This window comes from Rhineura floridana, chromosome 12 (assembly GCF_030035675.1).
Source record: "Rhineura floridana isolate rRhiFlo1 chromosome 12, rRhiFlo1.hap2, whole genome shotgun sequence".
Classification (NCBI taxonomy): domain Eukaryota; kingdom Metazoa; phylum Chordata; class Lepidosauria; order Squamata; family Rhineuridae; genus Rhineura; species Rhineura floridana.
In genome coordinates this window covers 16,636,717-16,658,631 of record NC_084491.1, presented here as the reverse complement: position 1 = coordinate 16,658,631, position 21,915 = coordinate 16,636,717, and positions in this window count along the sequence as shown.

The window sequence follows — 21,915 nt, the reverse complement described above, 5'->3', positions numbered from 1 at the left end:
AAAGCTGGTACCACATCTGATAGGGCTTGAATGAATATGTCACTGAAAATCCTCTTATAATGCATCCTGCATTTACTGTGGAGTGTCCAAGACTCCTGTAAAAGAACCTTCCTCTTTTCCTATTTATTTAAAAACATTTCTAAACCACTTCTGTTTTCAAAGATCTCTAAGTGGTGTACAGTCTAAAAAACAATAAATATATCATTTAAAAAAAAACAAAAAACCACAACCTAAAACCAGTATAACAGCAACATAAAAACACACAAAAGTTAATAAAACAGCAATCCACAGGATTCAAACACATAAACGGGCCAATCTTGTGCACAGGGAATCAGCTATATTGTTCTGCTTTCAAAGAAGGCAGACTTTGCATTCTGGTTCTTCAAATCATACAGGGCCAGCACCAGGCATGACTGGGTCCTTGGGCACCAGCCTTCCCCAGGCCACAGCACCATAGCCCAACACACACACACCCGATACAGATGGTGCAGGGCTAATAAGCCTACCTGCATGCCCCACCTACCTCTCTTGTTGTGTGAATGAAGTGCACATGTTGTGTGCATGCCTCCCATCAACCAAGATGGCAGTGGGTGTGTCAGCCCCTTCAGGAAGCCCCTACTGCCATCCTGGGTGATGGAAGAGTAGGTGGGGCATATGGGCAGGCTTATTAAAGCCTGCGCTGTCTGTACTGAGGGGGGATCCTGGGAGTTCCCTTTCCATTATCCGTGGCAGGGTCAGGTTGCAGGACCTGATGCTGTAGCAGATCATGTAATGGGAGCACCACCCTCCCATTCTAAGGAGGGGCCCTTTAAAGGCCCATGCGGGTTGCGGGGGCTTTCAGCCAGGGCCCTACCTGGCTGCCTTCTGGCACCGGCCCTGAAATCATACCAGATCATATAGAGGAAGGTTTATATAAGACCAATCTGCACTATACATTTAAAGCACTATTATACCATTTTAAAGAGTCATGGCTTCCCCCCCAAAATCCTGGGAAATATCATTTGTTAAGGATGCTGAGAATGGTGAGGAAACCCCTGTTCCCCTCACAGAGCTACAATTGCCAAAGTTCCCTGGGAAAAAGGATGGATTGTTATACCGCTCTTAGAGTTATCGCTCTGTGAGAGGAATAGGAATCTCGCAATAACTCTTAGCAGCATCCTTAACAAATGACAGTTCCTAGGATTTGGGGGGTGGGGTGGGGGGAGTCATGACTGTTTAAAGTGGTATGATACTGCTTTAAATGTATAGTGCAGATGAATTCTAAGAAACTGCCTTGTACCAGGTCAGACCAGTGACGAACCATCATCTCCGCTGACTGGCAGTGGCTCTCTGGCAAAGATCTTTCCATTACATGCTTTATTGTTGTCTTCTTTCTTGTACCCTTAAATCAGGTGTTGACAACATAGTGCCCTCCAGTTGTTTGGACTGCATCTCCCATCAGCCCAAGTCAGCCCAGCCAGTGGTCAGGAAGGATGGGAGCTGTAGTTAGCAATATCTGGAGGGCACTATGTTTGCTATCCCTGCCACAAATAATATGTCAGTTTGGACATTAGGGCAAAATCTCATGATTTCCCTAGCCATTGACTTATTGTCGGGATTTTTGTGTTCTCCCAGTGGTTCCAAGCCTTTGTGAGTAAGGGACCCTCTTTGCAAGCTCAAAAAATTTCATGACCCCCCCCACATGCTAATTGTACCTTTATTCTCTGCTAATTGAAAAAAGGGTGCATGGCAAAAATCATATCTCCAGATATCCCTTTCCATAAAAAACTCCCTGCAGACGGAAGTGTTGCTTTCTTTTCTTAATGCAAAGGTCCAATCAAATTGGTATCCCTCTCCCCCCCAAACACAGTCTGAAGATGTACAGTCCAGTCTCCCAACACCAGTGGTTTACAGTGTTGGGCTAAGATCCAGGTTCAAATCCCCACTCAGCCATGAAGCCTACTGGGTAACCTTGGACTAGACACAGTCTCTCAGCCTGACCTATCTCACAGGGTTGGTGCAGCAGCGTCACTAGCGGGAGTGCGGGGGGGTGCGGACCTCTGGAGCGTGCCCTCCTGCGTGCGTGCGCGCACACACGCTCCAGGCTGGCGGTGGAAGGCCCGTCCCAGCTTCACCGCCAGCGAGCGGGTGCCTGCTTTCCGTCTCGCCCGCCCGCCTCCGAGGAGGAGTTGGCTGCGCCGACCCAGAGCGCTTCTCAGCTCCTTTGCTGGGCAACGGCACAGGGTGGAGCGGCTCTGGGTGTCACCCCCCTCAGGGTGTCACCCAGGGGCGGTCCACACCCTCCGCACCCCGGTAGTGACGCCCCTGGGTTGGTGTAAGGATGAAATGGAAAGGGGGGGAACCATGTGAACCACATTGAGCAACTTGGAGGAAAGGTGGGATATAAGTGCAGTAATAATTAAATAAATCAATACATTTCAGCAGCAGTATGTGGGCACCCAGCCTCAGCCAACCTGCTGAGATTATTATTATTATTATTGTTATTGTTATTGTTATTAACAACAACAACAACAATAATAAAATAATATAATGAAGCAGCTATGTGGTAGTAGCAGGGATGCTAGATTTGAAGACAAAAGGGTGGATAGATTGAGGAGGGTAGTAATTTTAGGCCTTGGAATTATCATCAGAACTGAGGACTTGGTTAGCATGCACTTGAGGAATGTGAGTGGAGCAGAAGACAGATCAGTGGATGCACACACACAAACACACCGGCACTTCCTGCAAGCATCTGCAGGCGTGCATGCATTTGGGCACGTGGGAGAGGGGATTCAACTGCCATAGCATCTTGGAGACAGAGATTGGGGGGGGCGGAGTGTAGGTGGAAGAAAGGTGGGATGCTGGCACACATACTTAGCCTCAGAGATGGGGGGCCACCAAGTCCTGAGCTTCCTCTCTTTGGCTCTCTTTGAGCCAAAGGCGAGATCTGGGCATGTCTCTCAAATAAGAATAGTTTTTCAAAGGAGATAGCAACAAAGCAGGAGCCAAGAAAGGCAGGCAGGCTGGCTGCCAGGAAGGAAGGAAGGGGGAAAGTAGGCTTTCCTTGCAGCCTTGCTTCTTTTTGGTTCAAGAAAAGCCCTCTCCTCTCGTTCTGAGCAAGGGCATTGTCAGCAGTGGCAGTGCAAGGAGACAGGCGTTGGCAACAGCAATCCCCTCTTCTTCCTGGTAACTCCTCCCTTAGCCTCCTTCGGTGTCTGCCACATTTTTAAAGGCAGGCGCCTGCCCTCGGTACGCCTGAAAGACGCTCTGGTGCTTCAGCAAAAGTCATCCCCTATCTCGTCTGGAGCAAGAGGAAGATATTATCTGCAGCGGCAGTGAGGAGCAGACAGTGTCCAGGGAGTGAAGACTTTTAAAAAAGAAATTAATAAATAATTCATTTCTTTACTGTTTGCGGCCCCCTCTGGATTGTTTCATAGGGCCCCTGGGGGTCACAGCCCCCAGGGTGGGAAACACTGAATTAAGCTACGGAATTTGCTCCCACAAGTGGCAGTGGTGGCCACCAACTTGGATGGCTTTAAAAATGGATTAGTCAAATTCATGAAGTTTAAGGTTATCAATTGCTAGAGATGGCCATGTTCTATTTCCACTGCTGGAGACAATATGCTTCTGAATACCAGTTGTTGGAAACCACATGAGGAGAGAGGGCTGTTGAGCTCAAATCCTGCTTGCAGGCTTCCTATAGGCATCTGGTGGGCCACTATGAGAATAGGATGCTGGACAAGATGGGCCACTGGCCTGATCCAGCAGGCTCTTCTTACATTCTTAATCCTTTTGCCACTGTGAGCATATATGAAATTAACTGTTTTATGGTGCCCTTCATTATAGAATTCTTAAAAATCATGGGATCCAAAGGGATCTCATTGGCAAATGCTGTTATCTTTTTTTATTGCTACATGACATTTACACAATACATGCTAATAATTCTCCTTATCTTTATGACATTTTTCAGCACACATATATCTATTGTTCATTTCATTTAGTATCTCTGGGGATGTATATATAAGCATTTTAAGAGAAAAGCTTTTTGTTTTAATAAAATATTATGACCTTATATATACTTAAGTACTGCACAAAATTAGCAAAGCATATATATTTTTAATAATGTGCTGTTTATTTTTTTCTCCAAATTAATTTCTCAGATTCTGTTCGTCCTCTCAGTTTTTCATCCTCTCTAAGATATTTATTATTGCTCTTACTCAAAAGCAGGGGTCTAGTCATCTGGGGTCCCAGGGGGGCTTTGATCCCTTACTTTTTTGTGAGCCAGGTCCCAGCAGGGTCCTTTGTCCCCAGCATTCTATGAACCAATCAGCATGAAAGGGGAGTGTGTTAGCCCTGAGAAGAATCTCAATTAGTGTCAATTGCAAGCAAGCCTTTGTTAGTTCCTACTTCAAAAAGGCAAGACAAGTTGTGGAGAGTGACAATTCTATAATTGCAGAAGAAGAGCCAGTGAATCCTGTTGATAGCATCCCATCTACATCATCAAGCAGTTTGGTAGCAGCAGGAGATAAACATGTAGACACTGAATCCAGTAATTCAAACAATATCTTGACAGTGAGAAAGGACAGTCAAATGGTGACAGTGATAGAGAAGCAGAAAGCAGCATTCAAACTTGGCCAATTAGTCTATAATTTTTAAAGGTTGTATAATCTTACAAGAGGTGTGGCTGTGAGGGGTCATGGCTGTGACTATCATGAAGGGACCCTGCACTTATGAATTTGCCACTACACTACTGCTCAAAAGTACTGAACCATGGTGGATTTGTATCATTTAAGCCAGCTCTAATTTCTGAGTAATCTCTCATTGTACTTTTAATGAATCTAAAAAGACCATTATCTCTCCAAATGTGAAAACCTCAGTCCACCTCTGCATTCAAGCCTTCTAGCACTAATTGCAGGGGAGAGAGGTGTGGGTCACCTCTAGACAGCCAGTAGTTTGTGGGAGATATTCAAGCACAAATGAAGTAGATTAAAGTGCTCTGTTACCCTAGGTTTTTTTTTTATTTTAACAGACTTTTTGTGGGTAGGAAAGTGACAGGGAAATGCACTAAAAAGTATGGGATGGATGGGAAAATGTATTATTAACATTGCACAAGCAGATCAGGATGATCATTGTCGTATAACCTCCCGGCAAACAAATCGGAACAAACACTCAATAGACCAGGCATAGTCTAATCTCTGGGTAAAGTTTGTACAAGCAAATCAGGATGAAAGCTCAGGAAACAAACCATCTGGAGGAGTCCTTGGGCTTAATAGCCACATATGGTGGCCTCGGCACTTGCTGCTTCATTATTTTAACTGGAAATGCCAGGGATTGAACCTAGTACCTTCTGTATGCAGAGCAGATGGACTCCCACTGACCTCTGATCCATCACACTTAAAACAAAACAAAGCTTCAGCCTCTCTGCATAAATCACAGGCCTTCCAAGCAGGTTAGGAATTAGGAGTTAGCTTGAGAAATGTGTCTATACTGTATGTTTATATCTCTGTGTAGGGTTCTCTGGTTTTGTTTTGTTTTTGTAAATAATGTGGCTGCCAGCACAAAATAGCTGCTATGAGCAACAACAACAAAAAGGTTCAGGTGCTGACTCAGGGTATTGTCTCGAAGGCACATGAGGCCACCACATTGCTGAAGCTAAGCAGATCTGAATCTGCTCATTGTCTGGATGAGAGGCCACCTAGAAACCACATTGCCACCCTGGGCTCCTGCTGGGAGCAAGGGTGATATATAAATCAAATAATAAATAAATAATGTATGCTGCCTTGAGTTCTTTGATGAAAGAAAAGCAGGACATAAATGTAAGAAAATACATAAATAAAATTTTAAAAATACTCCATCCTGGCAAGTACCATCACAAAAAAACACAATGAGATCAATTCTCAAACAGAAAGAGAGACTACAGAGCCACCAGATCTCATATGCATAATTCATTCTGGATTATGCTCTCAGCATTAGAAATTAATTATGTGTAATTAATGTCAATCTGAAATGTCGTTCCTTTCTTTGAATTTCACCCCAGCAATCCTAGGGGGAGGGGGGACAAAACACTTCTGATATGCAATCCGGAATGAGGCCATCACATCCCAATACTCACAAAAAAGATGCATATGGAAATACGAACAGGCATCGGACTGATAAAGGATTAATTATTGATTGATTGCCACCCTGGGCTCCTACTGGGAGGAAGGGAGGGATATAAATCTAATAAATAAAATAAATAATAATAAATTATTGATTCTGGTGCCATCAAAACAAAACAAAAGTGCTCCAGTCTCTTCTGTATGCTCTGATTCTCTCAGTTTACCATGGGCTGTTTCAGTTTTCTAGTCCCTGTTGCTGGTGAATCCCCGTCTCGATTTGGTCCCTATGGGATGCCTTCTCACCATTTCATTAGTGAGAGTCTCCAGTGTTGGCTCCTGGTTTTTAGGTGAGGCTCTTGGGCAAGATGCCATCAGGGTGAGCACTTCTCTCAGCCACCCCATCTCCTCCTCCTTTCTTTCGATACTCTGTTTTCACCTTCCTTGACTCTTTGATGATGATGATGATGATGATTTGATTTATATCCTGCCCTTCCTCCCAGCAGGAGCTGAGGGCAGCAAACAAAAGCACCCAAAACACTCCAAAACATCATAAAAACAGACTTTAAAATACATTAAAACAAAACATTTTTTAAAAAGGTTAAAAACATATTTAAAAGCCATTCCAACACAGATGCAGACTGTTTTCCCAGGTTCCCAGTCTGTAGCACCACACAGACAGGTTTGCTCCAACAGAAATAAAAATATGAGACTTGTAGAAAGATATACATTATAGGAGGAAAAATGCAGAAAAGCAGTATGTTCCACTTTGCAGCAAAACCATATTAAAATTGGATAAATGCAATCCACGTGCCCTAATCTAAACAGGCTCTCTCCCTAGACACATCAGACTGTCAGCAGGATTCCTTGCATGTCATTTTGTTCATTAAAGCCTTCCTTCCAGGCTCAGAAAGGGGAAAGCAAGGCAAACAGAGGATGCTGCTCCTTCTCTCTGCTTCCATTGCTTACTTGGAAAGAGCAGGTGAAAAGAAAGCAAAAGCAAGGAGGAGCAGAGTTGGGGGCACTGCAGATGGACAGTGGGACCCCACTGAGATGTGTGTGCCAGTCGATGCTCCGCCATGCCCTGATACCAGCCCTGAAAGGTGGCTAGAACTTTCATCCTTCAGGGTTTCTCTCCTTCCTGAGAGTCTCTGGAAATTCAACCTCGCTCTATTGTCGAGATCCATAGGTACATAGGAAGCTGCCTGATACCGAGTCAGACCGTAGGCCCATCTAACTCAGTATTTTCTACAACCAGGGTGAAGAACAAGAGCCTCTCCAGATATTGTTGGATGCATGTATGTGTATAACAAGGACAGATGGACAATCTGGACAATTTGGAATCCTGCACTGAGCAGGGGGTTGTACTCCATGTGTTGTCTCCCAAATGGGTTCGTTGCCCGGTGCGCAGTACAGCCAAAAGACCACACCCAGGTTGAAGGGTCCAACAAGCTTTATTTCATTCTGGCCAGAAGAGGTGCAAGGCGATAATTCGCAAAACAAGCACACCCCTTATGGGGGGGGGTGCTACACTTTTATACAATGCAAGCAAAAATTCATGACACATTCTAATTGGCCCCCTAATGCCATCCTGCCACCTTTCCATTGGTTCATCTTCTAACTTATGCATGCCCATCATTTCTTATGCACCAAGCACATTAATTTCTCCACCCATATCTGCATTCCAAGCTAGCCATCACACAATAGCTTCCCAGCACGTACTTTTACTGATAAGCTTCAGCAGGGCATGTAACTTCTCTAGGCCTTGTAACATTTAGTTTCTCTTCTCTGCGTTTTTCTTAAAAACGCTGGCTCTTGAGTCATCACATGGTCTTATAGGCCCCTTCCAACTGCAAGCAAAGCAGCTGCTTTTCCACTGAGCTACAGTGACATTAATGTCTGAAGGCCACCTAATCTGTGATATTTGATTTCAGTTATAACGTTTTGCTTAAATCTGCCATAACATAGGAGAAAGAATGGCTCCATTCAGATTACAATTTTTTCTGTCTTCCCAGTGTCTCCTCACCTGTTAATTTTTGCATTTTATGTGATTTTTCATATGACATAAAAGCTACTACTGGAAATATAGTGGAATATAATGGAACTTTAGATCTCATTTCTGTGTTAATCGTTTTGAGAGAGAAAAATCCATTTGCAACCCTGGAACCCTGAAATATCATGGTAGCCCCACGTTGTAAGTTTCCTGTGGATTTCATGGATAACTCCTCCACTGCTCACATAATGAAATTTTGGCAGTATTTTGGCATGCCGTTATGGGGAACAGAAGCACACGTGTGTGGAAAGGATGAGGGAGTGCTGACTTATCCACAGTGCCATAATGCAACAGATACTGTCACATAAAACCAATTTTAGAAATCAGGAAAGTGCTAGCATTATAACCAGGAAAACGAACACAATGAACCCTACATGTGAATGCAGCTAATGTTTGGATCATGATTTGCAGTGAATTGGAAACTGGGTCTGTGGGCAGCTAGACCAAAGAGACATTGGGACAACTAACTAAACAGCTCCTTGTTATTTATTAATGTGCTGAACAATACACTAATGATGTCAGGGCAAGATTCTCCCTTACGTTGCATACAACAGAACAATGGGCCCTTCGTTTCAGCTGGGTCAGGGTCAGGTCGCTTCAACAAGGAGAACATCCATGCCATTTCTCTTATGTCCAAATATTGCGCAGGCCAGGTGACTTGGGACAATCCATCCAGGACACCTTTGCTGACATGGTTGATTAAAACCAGTTGAATCGGTACACTGTACTTGTCCCCAGTTGCCCTTGCTTAATGAGTTTTTAAGTGCACCGAATCTATCATAATATGCTAGTTAATACAATGAGAATAATTTATCAATTACCCTGGAGGGGCCAGTTGGCCATTTTTATACATAGTGCTTGTGCTAAATGGAGTTCATTTTTTTCCTTATCCTCATCTTAACCCATATCATTTGGCTAATTTCTTCTTAGCCTTAAAGAACCTGCCTTCAACTCTCTGTTCCAGCACCTTGAGATGGACAGCATCAACGGCAGAAGATACTTTAAGCTGGGCTCTCTATTATCAGCTGACAATTATGCTATTTCCTTCCAATTATCAGGGGTGTAGTAGTCCGGGGTCTCAGGGGGGGTCTTAGACCCTTTACTTTTTGGGGAGCAGGGTTCCAGCAGGGTCTCTATGTCTCCAGCATCCTGCAAGCCTATCAGCATGAAAGGGGAGTGTGTTAGCTAAGGAGGAGAGTCTTTTAACATGCTTCCTTGTCCTTTCCTGCTGATTGGAGCTAATCAGAGGGAAAGAAGGTGACTCGTCCTCTGAAAAGACTCTTCTCAGTAGCTAATACTCTCCCCTTTCGTGCTTATTGGCTCCTAGGGATATCTGTTATAGTGGAGTGTGGACTCACGAGATGACAGGGAGATGAAAGAATGAGAGAAAGTTGAAAAGGGGGCATGGCTGTGATGGGCTATGGTGTGACTATCATGAAGGGACCCCTGCACTTCTGAATTTGCCACTACTCTTCTTCCAATGATCTACTATTCTCCAAGTTGGGAAAATTAAAATGTACCCATCTATTAAAAGGGGGGGATTTCTCCCTTCCTTCATGTGTCCCTCTTCATGGCACTTCATGCTTGCTCCTTCAAATGGCACATTCATAATTACTTTTTCCTGTGGCAGTAAAGTATCACTCTTAAAACAAGGTTTGGTTTTCATGCACATCTAACCACTCCCATTTTGGCATTTCTATTCTTTTTCTGTTTCAAAAGGACTAGACAGAAGCTTCAGTATGGAACATATTTTGAGCAATTGTTTGCCAGTGTGGTGTAGTGGTTAAGGTGTTGGACTACGACCTGGGAGACCAGGGTTCGAATCCCCACATAGCCATGAAGCGCACTGGGTGACCTTGGGCCAGTCACTGCCTCTCAGCCTCATGAAAACCCTGTTCAGAGGGTCGCCATAAGTCGGAATCGACTTGAAGGCAGTACATTTACATTTTATTTAAGGCTTGAACCTTTAGGGCTTTGGTTAGGGATGGGTGAATACATCAATTGTTGCTTTTTTCCGAGTTTCTCATTTTTTCCCAACCTGAAGTTTGGTTCTAAGTATTTCAACCCCAGTTTGTGATTCTTTTTAAGTCTTCATGAAAATTCATCAGCGTTTTAGTGCAAATTTCTCCTCATATACACATCTTTGTATGCAGTTTTGCCTAATACACACATTTTTACAAACCAATTTTCCCTAACATAATGCATTTTTGTGCACATTTTACCTAATTACATGCATGTCTGTACACATTGCTTGTCTGGAGAACTGCACTGCAAAATTTAAAGAAGTGTGACTTTTGAAAGGCGGCTGTGTTTTGGTTATAGTATTCTTTCAGAAAATGCAAATTAAGTAAGTTTGCATTTCAATGTCTCCCCCATCCCTCGCTTTGATGTAGGGACACCTCCGTTTTGCATTGCTCCACCTTTGAGGAAGGTGACCGGCCTTTATTGACCCCTGCTGGCTATAAATTTCTTCTAGTGCAGGAGTGGCTCTTCAAGTATTGTTGGACTCCAGCCTCCATTGTCCCTGACCATTGACCATGCTGGTGGGTCTGATGGGAGTTGCAGTCCAACAACAAAGAGAGGTTAGGCATCTCATTCTAGAGCAGCATGGAGCCTTTTGCCTGAACTTGCTTGCTTCTTAAATGTAGCTTACTACCTGACTGAATCCTCTGCTCACTTCTCACACTGCCATCTGTGCTCCTTTCAACTCTGTACCTGTTGGTTCACCCTAGTATTCTGTTTACTTCCTGCTCTAGTTTCATCTTATGTGACAGGCCTACTTAAGTTGTAATGGGAAACCATGGCTCCATGTTATGGACATGAATTGCAATGAGTGTTGGACTTGTGAAATGCCCCCCCTTCTCCTCCTCTTTCACACTGGTAAAGAGAAGATGGCAAGCTTCCATGTTCAATTTTAAACTAGCCACAGCTCCCCATGATGTCTTAACTATGGATGGTTTGAACCATTGTTTGTTTATGACTTGATCCTTGCTTTTTACTCCATGACCGTAGTTTAAACAAACCACAGTTCCTTAAATCTAGACATCTCAGGGAACAGTGGTTTGTTTAAAATAAAATTTGGAGTTTTGATCTCCTTACAGGTAGGTAAGTGTAGAGGGGAACAAGAGCACATGAGCCCATGGCTCACCACAGTTCATTCCTATAGTGGGAAAGCATGGTTTCTTGTTACATCTGAACCCATCTGTTGTGCAATCAACTTTGACCTTGATTCTCTTGCTTCTATGCCCTGAAGAGGTTTCGACTAGTGACCTTGGTGCATCCTACATCTTGGCTTTGTCCCTCATGATTAGAATTCTTAACTACTGACCTATGACTACACAGGCCGTACCTAGTTTTTATCCATGCCTTTAGGCCCAAACCTGCAAGGCATAGACAGAGAAGTAAAGACTGCTGACATCCAAGCTTTTCACATCACCAACAGGCAACATCCAACTGTGGTCTTCAATGGGTGGAGCCATGACTCACAGTTGAGCCACACCTTAACCCATGATGGGGCTCATCAGCTGCATCACTATTGTTTACTTGTTAAATGAATAGTTTGAGAGTTGAAGAGCAATAAGGAAGAGCAGGTGTGGGGAACCTTTGTCTCTCCAATTGTTGAACTACAACTCCCATAATCCCTGGCCATTCGCCATGCTTGTTGTGGCTGATGGGGGTTGTAGTTTAGCAACATCTCGAGGACCAAAGGTAGAGAGAGGGCCTATCTTCCCTATGGTTGTGAACTGGCTTAACAGGTATTCCTTCTCCCCTGGGAACTTTAGTTCTCCAAATGAGGAAATGGGGCTGAGGGATCTTTAAGAGAGAATCCTAAGCATCCCATCAAGCTCCAATTTGCAGGTGGAGATGGGGACAGCTTAATGATGAAGCTGGTACAAAACTAATGTGGGGGCCCTCCAGACTGGTGGTTATTTTGTGGATGTATTCTGCAACTTGTCATTGACACAACAATGCTGCATTAGTGATGGATTTATATTGGACCGTCCATACCATTCAGCTTTCTTCGTTGTTCTGCAAGACTTCCCCAATGTTATTGCATTATTGCCATCCAGAGGGGTACTCTTGCACTACAGCGCAACAAATGTGGGGCAACAAATCCCCCGGAACTTTTGTAGCATGAAAGTAGCAGGACTTTAGTTAAGGTGCTGGACTATGACCTGGGAGACCAGGGTTCGAATTCCCACACAGTCATGAAGCTCCCGGGTGCCTCTCAGCCTCAGAGGAGGGCAATGGTAACCCCCCTCTGAATACCGCTTACCATGAAAACCCTCTTCATAGGGTCGCCATAAATCGGGATTGACTTGAAGGCAGTCCATTTCTATTTTTACAGGGCATGCATCGGAAATTTTGCAAACACAAAGTATTGAATATAGGGGTTATGTGTAACTGCTCTGATACAATGAGGAGCACAAATTGTCATGAATGCACAATAAAAAGGGCAATGGGGGGCTATGACTGTAGTGTAGATGAAGGATGGATGAGAAATTTGATTCAGCTCACATTTCAAGCAGAATCTATCAAATTTGTACTTTCCGTAACATCATGCGAACCGAAACACAGCCATTCTTCGAAATCTGCACTTGTTCAAATTTGTGATGCAGTTCGCCAACCAAACAATGTTTACAAAAATGCGTATGTTAGAGGGAAGTGTGCATAAAAATGAACATATGAGTGAAAGTAACATACAAAAATGCATTACGTGACGAGAAATTGCTTGCAAAAATGTGTATATTAGATAAAAGTGTCTAAAAATATGTTTATTAGGAGAAATTCGCACTGAAATGCTGGAGAATTTTAATGAGGATTAAAAAAATATTCTGCAAATTGCTGCAGAAATACGGAGAACTGAAGACTGGAAAAATGAGAACCTGAGAGAATCGCAATTGACAGATTGTTCCATCCCTCATGTAGACACAGCCAAATAAAGGGACAATGACAGAGAAGTAAGACAGGCAACTACGGTGAAAAACATAAAAAGGGTGGCCCATATTGCAGGGTGGAATTCAAGGTAAGTATCATTCTGAAAGGCTGAAGACTATTAGTGTATAGAAGATAGAGTGATGTAGTTCATCAATCTTCATCATGTAAGAGCCAAACTAGATGCTACTCTTTGCCCTGGGGTTTGCTACCAAAATTTATATTTTTAGGACCTAGCCTATTTTTTGTGATGTTGTGGTTTTAAGTTGTTTTAATGATGTATTTTAAAATTGTTGCAACCCACCCTGGGACCTCTGGGTGAAAAGTGGGTAATACATTTTAATAATAATAACAGCAGCAATAACAGTACTCTAATTGTGTAGGAAGCCACAGCATCTCTCTGTGTTTTTCTTTATTTAATGCCTGTGCACAGAGGCCAAATTCTCACTGGGACAGTACATGGGGGAGTGGAAGTGCATCCTTACCCTCCTCAGCTGCGATCCAGATGAAAATTTGGTCTGCACAGCTATGTGACTTTTAAAAAGAGAGCGCTCTCAGTGGTTTCAATAGGAACATTCTTCTAAGCCTCATATCCACACCGGGGGTGGGTGGGTGGCTGAGAAGGGAAGGGGTAAACTTCCACTCCCCCATGCACTGCAGTCTCAGTGAGAATTTGGGCCCCAGAAATTAAATAACAAAGGGGGGGGACCAGGCATTGTTGCACACTACAAATTTAGATTAACATGTAGTTTAACATGAGCATGAGACTTTAAAATTATATGTTGCATCCAATCCTAATCCTACTCAGAGTAGACCCACTGGAATTAAGGCATCTAAATTAGTCATGTAAATTCAGTTCAATGGGTCTACTCTGTGTAGGGCTGACATGGGATACAACCCATAGTGTTGAAGGGGTCCTTATGTGGTGGTCATTTTACTATATATCTATATCTATATCTATATATACGTAATTGTGATTAATCAAACAGAGGTTTTTATTATTATACAGCCACGAGAGTGGCTGTATACTATAGTCAGCGGGGATTTTTCACATTCCGCAATGTTAAATGGAAAATATCCCCCCATGCCATTCTGAGGCTTCCCATAAGCTCATTTCAAAACAAAACCTTACAAAACTTATAGTTCTGAATTCAGAAATGCTTGCTTAACAACCCTGTCAATTTTCATGGCGATACACAAAACAGTCAGAGAGAATTGAAAGTTCAAAGTCTAAAAAGAGAGGAAAAAACTCAGAGCCCTTTTGGACTTTTTTCTGCAAGTTCTCATAATCTGTTGAAATTCATTAAAAATCAGGCATGTTCACAGAGTACCTGTAATCCTAATACTGACCTTGCCCCATACTCTCACTTTCATCTACTGCAGTTTAAAAGTTAAAATAATGCCTGGTTGATTTTTAATTAATTTAAGAAATTTTGGCTGGAAGCCTATTATAACGCGGGGCATGCTCAGTAAGGACCAGCTGTCAGTGTTCTAAAAGCCTCACAGCTGCTGGGCTTGGCTAATCAGAGGGCCACACCCACACCAGACTTGATTTCACTTGAGACAGTCATGGCTTCCCTCAAAGAATCCTGGGAAGTGTAGTTTGTGAAGGGTGCTGAGAGGAGACTCCTATTCCCCTGAGAGAATGGTTAACAGTCAGCCACTCTGATTGAAGGTCTGTGAGAGGTCTCCTAGCAACTCTCAGCACCCTTCACTAACTACACTTCCCAGGATTCTTTGAGAGAAGCCATGATTGGCTTTGAGCCATGGCTTTGAGAGAAGCCATGATAAATTGTTCTGAATTGTTTTTAAAAGATGTGTTTTTAAATTTGTATATTTGTTTTTAATGTTTTTAGTTATTGTACACCACCCAGAGAGCTTTGGCTATGGGGCGGTATATAAATACACTAAATAAATAGATAAATAAATAATGATTGTGCAAAGTGTAATAGAGGCCCGGTGTGGATGTGGCCAGGGACAGCTTTGTTTTAAATTTGGGTGGGAGGTAGGGTTGCCAGGTTCAGGGCCTGAGACTGATCCTGTATCTTTAGGAGAAGAGAAAGTCAGCCAAGTGCCAGTGTTTTTGCAACATTGTGATGGGAAAAACCACAAGGTGGAACTGTCCCTTCCCCCTGCCCAACTGTGAAAGATACAGAAGATGTCTTGGTTGGCAGGCCCAGCCTGGTCACTTTTACCTATCCTAATCATGATTGCATAGGAGTATATCCGATTCAACTCAATAATCATACAAATGACCAGACCTGCCTTTTCCCTCCTTCCCCTTTCCTCTCCCTTTCTCGTCCACTCTTCCTTCTTCTGCCTTCCCTGCCCACTCCAGCCCTCTGTCCCCCCCCCCCAGTCAGTTTTACCTATCCTAAGCATGATTGCACGGGAATAAATCCCACTGAACTCAATAAACATGCAAACGACCACATCTGTCCTTCTTCTCCCCTCCCCCTCCTGCCTGTTCCCATCCCAGTCCTCCCCTCTGCCTTTCCACCCCTCCCTACTCCCCCTACTCCCTTCCCCATCCCCTGTGGTCAGTTTCACCTATCCTAAGCATGATTGCCTGGTGTGTGTGTGTAAATCCCACTTAACTCAATAAGCATGCAAATGATCAATCCATTCTCAGCAAACTTGCACAGGATCCCATTTCTTACATCCCGGATTAAAAAGCAGAGAAATTCACTAATAGGCAAAAAACCTTGTGGTTTAAGAATGTACCTATACCCAACAGATATTTCTACCAAACTTTAAAAAGCAGGGAAATTGGGCAGCTATAGTGAATGCACCAGGGGAGCAGGAGACCTGAACTCCTCTCTGAGATATTGTACTGCCCTACAAAGTTGTCAAAATGCAAACACAATTTGGGTTGGTCTTTCACAGTCCAATCCACTTGCTGTGTAGCTTGGAAGAATTTGGTAACATGTGCCTCTGAACATATGGTGAGTGGTGGCAACACCTGTAATCAGCCCAAAGAATAGAAAGAAGATATGTCCTGTGCTGATCTTGTTTTAGCCGGGAGGAAGCAACATTATTAAGACAGTTGATATAGTTCAGATGGTCACTTTAAATATGTCTGATTTACTTTGCAATCTTAGTGAAGTTTTCTATAGGAAATCATTTTCTTTTGCTTTTGTTTCTATGAATATGTGAAGTACAGCAACACTTTGCAAAATTTATACTAAAAAATCTCCAAACATAATTGTGGAATAATGGCACTGACTTCTGCAAAATAGTCTCCAGTGGACCTCAGAAGTGTCTCAATTTGCACAAGATAAAACAGTGGGAGGTGAAATATATTCTAGCAAAATTCTAGGTGTGCTCTATGTTTTTAATTGATCGTGAATACCTTGCCTTAAATAAAGTGGTTTAAACATAGCAGGCTGAAAACATGCATCCTCTTTTTTCCAACAACTAGAGTCATTGCTAAAGTAGCGGCATATTGTAATCAGTCTGATTTTACATTAAACTGCAGTTTCAGGTCCAACTGTTAATGCACCCAAAATAGAAATAGACCATAACCTCCAATTTGAAACAAAAAAGGCTATCTTCACCATCATATGACATTGACCAATAAAAAGGCTTTGAAATTAATAAAAAATAAATTTGACACAGATTTCTAGGATGAATAATGAGGGAAATAAAATTTTCTAGTTTAGATTCTCTGTAGAAACATTAGTAACACAGGAAAGAAGCAAAGTAAGAAGAACACCAACAAACATACAAAAATATAATTCTCCATCTTTGGAGATGGCAGGTGTTGCCACCACTCACCATATGCTCAGAGGCACATGTTACCAAATTCTTCCAAGCTACACAGCAAGTGGATTGGACTGTGAAAGACCAACCCAAATTGTGTTTGCATTTTGATAACTTTGTAGGGCAGTACAATATCTCAGAGAGGAGTTCAGGTCTCCTGCTCCCCTGGTGCATTCACTATAGCTGCCCAATTTCCCTGCTTTTTAAAGTTTGGTAGAAATATCTGTGGTCTATAGGTACATTCTTAGACCGCAAGGTTTTTTGCCTATTAGTGAATATTAACAAAATGCTTCAGCTTCTGCCTTCATCAGCTGCCAACATACAAATGCTGTTACCAAGGTGGCAGATATAGAGCTTTGAGGATGGAATGCTCAGAGGGGCTTCATTTGCAGAAGCTAAGTAGTGGTGGTACTGTCCTCCAGGTTCAGGCCATGTGGTGCCAATGTGTCCAGAGAGTAAATCCAAAAGTTCTCCCTTTTGGTCAATGCTGCTGGATCTGCTGGCATCTCTATCGCTGTAATGAAAAGTCCAACAGGCTGTGACCCTCGATCTCAGTTGCTTTGCAACTGGTTGCTCCACTTTTTTTGTCAAGATTGCCGACTTGTGGTTCCTGAAGCATGTGCGTAGGTCAGTTGTGGTCTTTCCTACGTATTGGATATGACATCCTGGTCTTTTGCACTCAATGATGTAAACTATATTGCAGGACCTGCAGGTGATGTTCTGTTTGCTGTAATATGTCCTGCCTGTCCTAGTGCTTGTAAAAGTGGCTGTCTCCCTGAGGTACACACAGGTAAAACAGCATTTGGAGTGACAAGGATAAGACTCTGGATTGGTGATAGGTGGCTTAAGCACAGCTCTCACCAACACTCTGCGTAAATTAGGAGGTTGGCGAAATGCTATAACAGGAGGCCTGCTGATGGCTCTGGTAAGATGTTCAGAGTTTGCCAGCAATGGGTAGCTCTCCTTGATTGCTCGGTGATAGTTAGATGCTGGATGGTAATCTACTACAAATGGAATCCGTTGCTCTCTGCTCTTTGACACCTCAGTATGATGGAGGAGGTTTTCTCTGGACAGAATGGAGGCTCGGTGGATGTTGCAATTCATAATATGTGGAGAATATCCTCTTTGAAGAAAGTGTTCTTTAAGTTCACTGATCCTTCTCTGGTATTTATCTTCAGTGTTGCAAATAAGTTTGATTCTCAGAGATTTGATGTATTTTAATTGTATTTTATGTATTTTAAATTTATTTTAATGTTTTTGTGATTTTTGCTGTTTACAATTTTATTATATACATGTTTGATTTTATTTTTGTAAGCCACCCTGAGTGCCCTATTATAGGGTGGAAGGGTGGGATAGAAATATTTTAAATAATAAATAAAATTTTAGCCAACCTCCTATTCAGTGCAGGAAATCTGAGAACATCCCCAACAGATTGCTGGGCAGCCTCTGCTTCGAGACCCCTCTAGGAGAGCCTGCCACCCTTCTCGGTAACTAGTTCCGTTGTCAAACTGCTCTTACCATCACAAAGCATCTCCTAATGTTCAACCGAAATCTACCATCTTGTAATTTAAGCCCGTTGCAGCTAGTTTTGCCCTCTGGCAGCTTGAGGATGTTAATACTGCTGCCAAACTGTGGTGCAGTATGAATCATTTGGCAGCTCTTAAGAGACCCCCCCCCCTTTAGAACCATGAATTATTCTGCCTTCACAGCATTCTAATCTCACAGCATGGCCTCTAGGGGCCATCATTACAGTTTTTGGCTCACTGCCTGCCTGCATTAAATGTTAGTCATGTGTGACCTGCCAACCATATTTTCATCACTCGCCATAGGAGATCACAGGGTGCTGTCAATAACTGCCATCCCTCAAGGATGCCACAGATTTCCTTGCCTTAGATTAGGGCCATTGCATTGTGCACTCTCTATACCATTTTTCGCAGAAATTCCATCTTCTCTCTCTCACTCACACACACAGGGGAAAGAGTTGCTATCCAGTAGTTTTGATGGGTATTTATTTTCATTAGGGTGTAGCTTAGGAAAAAAATTGTGAGCAGCACCCTTTAGAACCTAGTTCTGACCATATTTATTGGGAAATAAGTTCCACTGAGCATACCGAGACTTAGACCTAATTATCTCCAAGGTAGTAAGCCTATGACTGAACCATACTGTTACAGACTGCAGGTGGAGCTCAAGTGATTAAATGGTCCTCCATCCCAAACAAATCCTCAGAGACAAGACTAGATTAGAGCCCTTCTCCCTAAGGTGTCAGTTTTCTATTTTTTTTTTCTAGAGCTGAAAATATTCAATCAGAAGTAGGACCTGAAACAAAATGTTGAAGCATGGAGTGCTCCTGTTCAGAGTCCTCCCCCCCACCTGTTGGAATAATTCCATCTTGCATATTAGTGGTGTTGTTTTGACTACATAAAGATCCACACAGTGAAAATTAGGTCACTGTTGGTACATAAGATGTGACCCCCCCGCCCCCATACTCTGGAGTGGTTCATCCAAAATAAAGGTTCAGCACATTACTGAGAAGTCCTTCCTCTCAATGTTGAGTCCCTAATATATGTGTGTGACTTTGTGATGGATTTTAATTGTGAATTCGTTTGGGAGCCAATCTAGGCTGAAAAGCAACAATAGCAATTAATTACTAATTATTATTTTCTACAACAATGACTAAGACAATGACTAGTATATACCACCTTGAATTGTTGGACAAAGGGCCAAATACAAATATGATTTTTAAAACATTGTATTGTTAATATCTGTTGGATGGCCTCCAACCAAGAAATTCTGTTAGTGCAAGGACTTCCGGCTGCACAAAGGGGCTTCCCCTCTCTCTCATATCCATGTGCGCCCTCGAAATCTGCTCCAGGTTTCCCCCTAACCCTCTGGAGCAGATCTGAGGATGGTGCAGGGGATGCACGAGGAGAGATGAGGAAATTCTGTTGCACAAACTGAAACTATGAGGACTCTTATGTTGAATGCCACCCTTGTCTGTGAGAACATCATCCACAAGGATGGCTGTGGGTCCTGGTTTATAAAGGACAGTCCTGTATTTGAACAGCTGTCAGAGGGCACTCTTCTGTTTGCAAGGGCTGTCTGGTCCAAGTCCAGTTTAAGAACATCAGAAGAGCCTGCTGCTTCAGGCCAATGACCTATCTAGTCCAGCATCCTGTCCTCACAGTGGCCAAGCAGTTGCCCACGGGAAGCCTGCAAGCAGGACCTGAGTGCAAGAGCACTTGCCCCTCCTGCAGCTTCTGGCAACTGGCTTTCAGAAGAACACTGCCTCTGACTATGGAGGCGGAGCATAGCCATCCTGGCTAGCAGCCATTTATAGTATCCTCCATGAACATGTCTAATCCTCTTTTAAAGCCGTCCAAGTTGGTGGCCATCACTGCCTCCTGTGGGAGCAAATTCCATAATTTAACTAGGTGCTGTGTGAAGAAATACTTTCTTCTGTCTGTCCTGACTCCTCCAACATTCAGCTTCATTGGAATTCTAGTGTTACAAGAGGAAGAAAAGTTTTTCTCTGTGCACTTTCTCCACACCATGCATAATTTCCTACACTTCTATCATGTCACCTCTTACTCAAATGCCTTTCTTTACGGTTTAAAGTTAAAGAACCATAAGAGAGAGCAGAGACCTTGAAACTGGCCATGTGATGATTAGCAGCAGCACCTGGACAGCAGACAGGCACACAGACCACTGGGTCATAGTCACCCCCGCTACAATGAGCTGTATTATGGTGTGTATGGTTAGTGTGTGGTAGACTCTGGGAGAGCAGGGTTCAAATTTCCTCTCAGCCATGAAGTTCACTTGATGACTTTGGGCCAGTCACTGTCTCTCAGCCTCACAGGGCTGTTGTGAGGATAAAATGGGAGAGGGAAGGACCATGTACACCACTTTGAGCTCCTTGGAGGAAAGGTGGTATAGAAATATAATAAATAAATACATTCAGGTTTAAAATATAGCCATTCTTTCTAGATTTGGATCTATCCCTATAAAGTAGCATATGCAACGATTATGCAAGTCTGCATCCTTATTTTTTTTCCAGTGTGCAATTAGCCATACTATAATTCACTGATCACGGAAGATGAAGCAAGATGAGGATCGAGATCTAGAGAACAACAATCAGCAGAGAGCATTCTGCAGAGAATAAATAGCCTAAATCGCCTTTGTTCAAACCAGAGACAATCTATAAGCAAGAAAGTCTGCTGGAGCAACCAGGAATATTACAATAAAATCTTCCCTTGCTTATCCTATCCACTAATTCTTAATTTTATTCATGCTGCATTCTGGCTTGAGCTCTGAAGTGACCCTGTCCTCTGCAGATCATGTCTCTAGGAAGAGGGCTGATTACCTTTCAGCACCAAGCCTTTGTTATCTCTTCCAAGAAAAGGTGACAAGAGCCCAGCCTGGAAAAGCCGGTGAAATAAGCAAGGCCTCTGGAGAGACATCACTGGTCAGCCCACTGCAGCCCTAGCCAAAATGGTGTACGCTCCTTTGCCTAGAAACCCTCATGCCAGGAAATCCAGAAAGAAATCCCACATGGAAGGGTTTCTCTCTCTGTTTTGCTACTAAGGTATTTTCTCTCTCTCTCCCCCCCCCCCCCGGTAATGTGAGGAAACTACCATCTGCACTCAAGGATCCTAGTGAATGCAAGGGCACCCTCTCCAACATTTCCCCTTCCTGCTTCCCCTGGAGCAATTTATCCAGCAAATCTATACATTTGCATTTAAGACATGTTGTGCCTGGGTATTCATCAGCTCTGCTGCCTTGATGAAATTAAAATGAGCATGACAAGCATTTCCTGCTTACCCAACCCATTGGAACAAGAAGAACCAGATTTTAGGAAACATGCTGCAGAGATAAAACTCTGAATTTTCCCAGAATGCACCAGAGGCTGTCATTCTAGGGCAGGTGTGGGAAACCTTTGGCTCTCCAGATGTTGCTGAACTACAACTCCCATCTTCCTTGGTCATTGATCATGCTTGCTGGGGCTGATGGAAGCTGTAGTTGAGCAATGTCTGGAAGGACAAAGCGTCCCCATTTCTGATGCCAGGGGAAATCTTGGCAGCTGTCACTGACGGC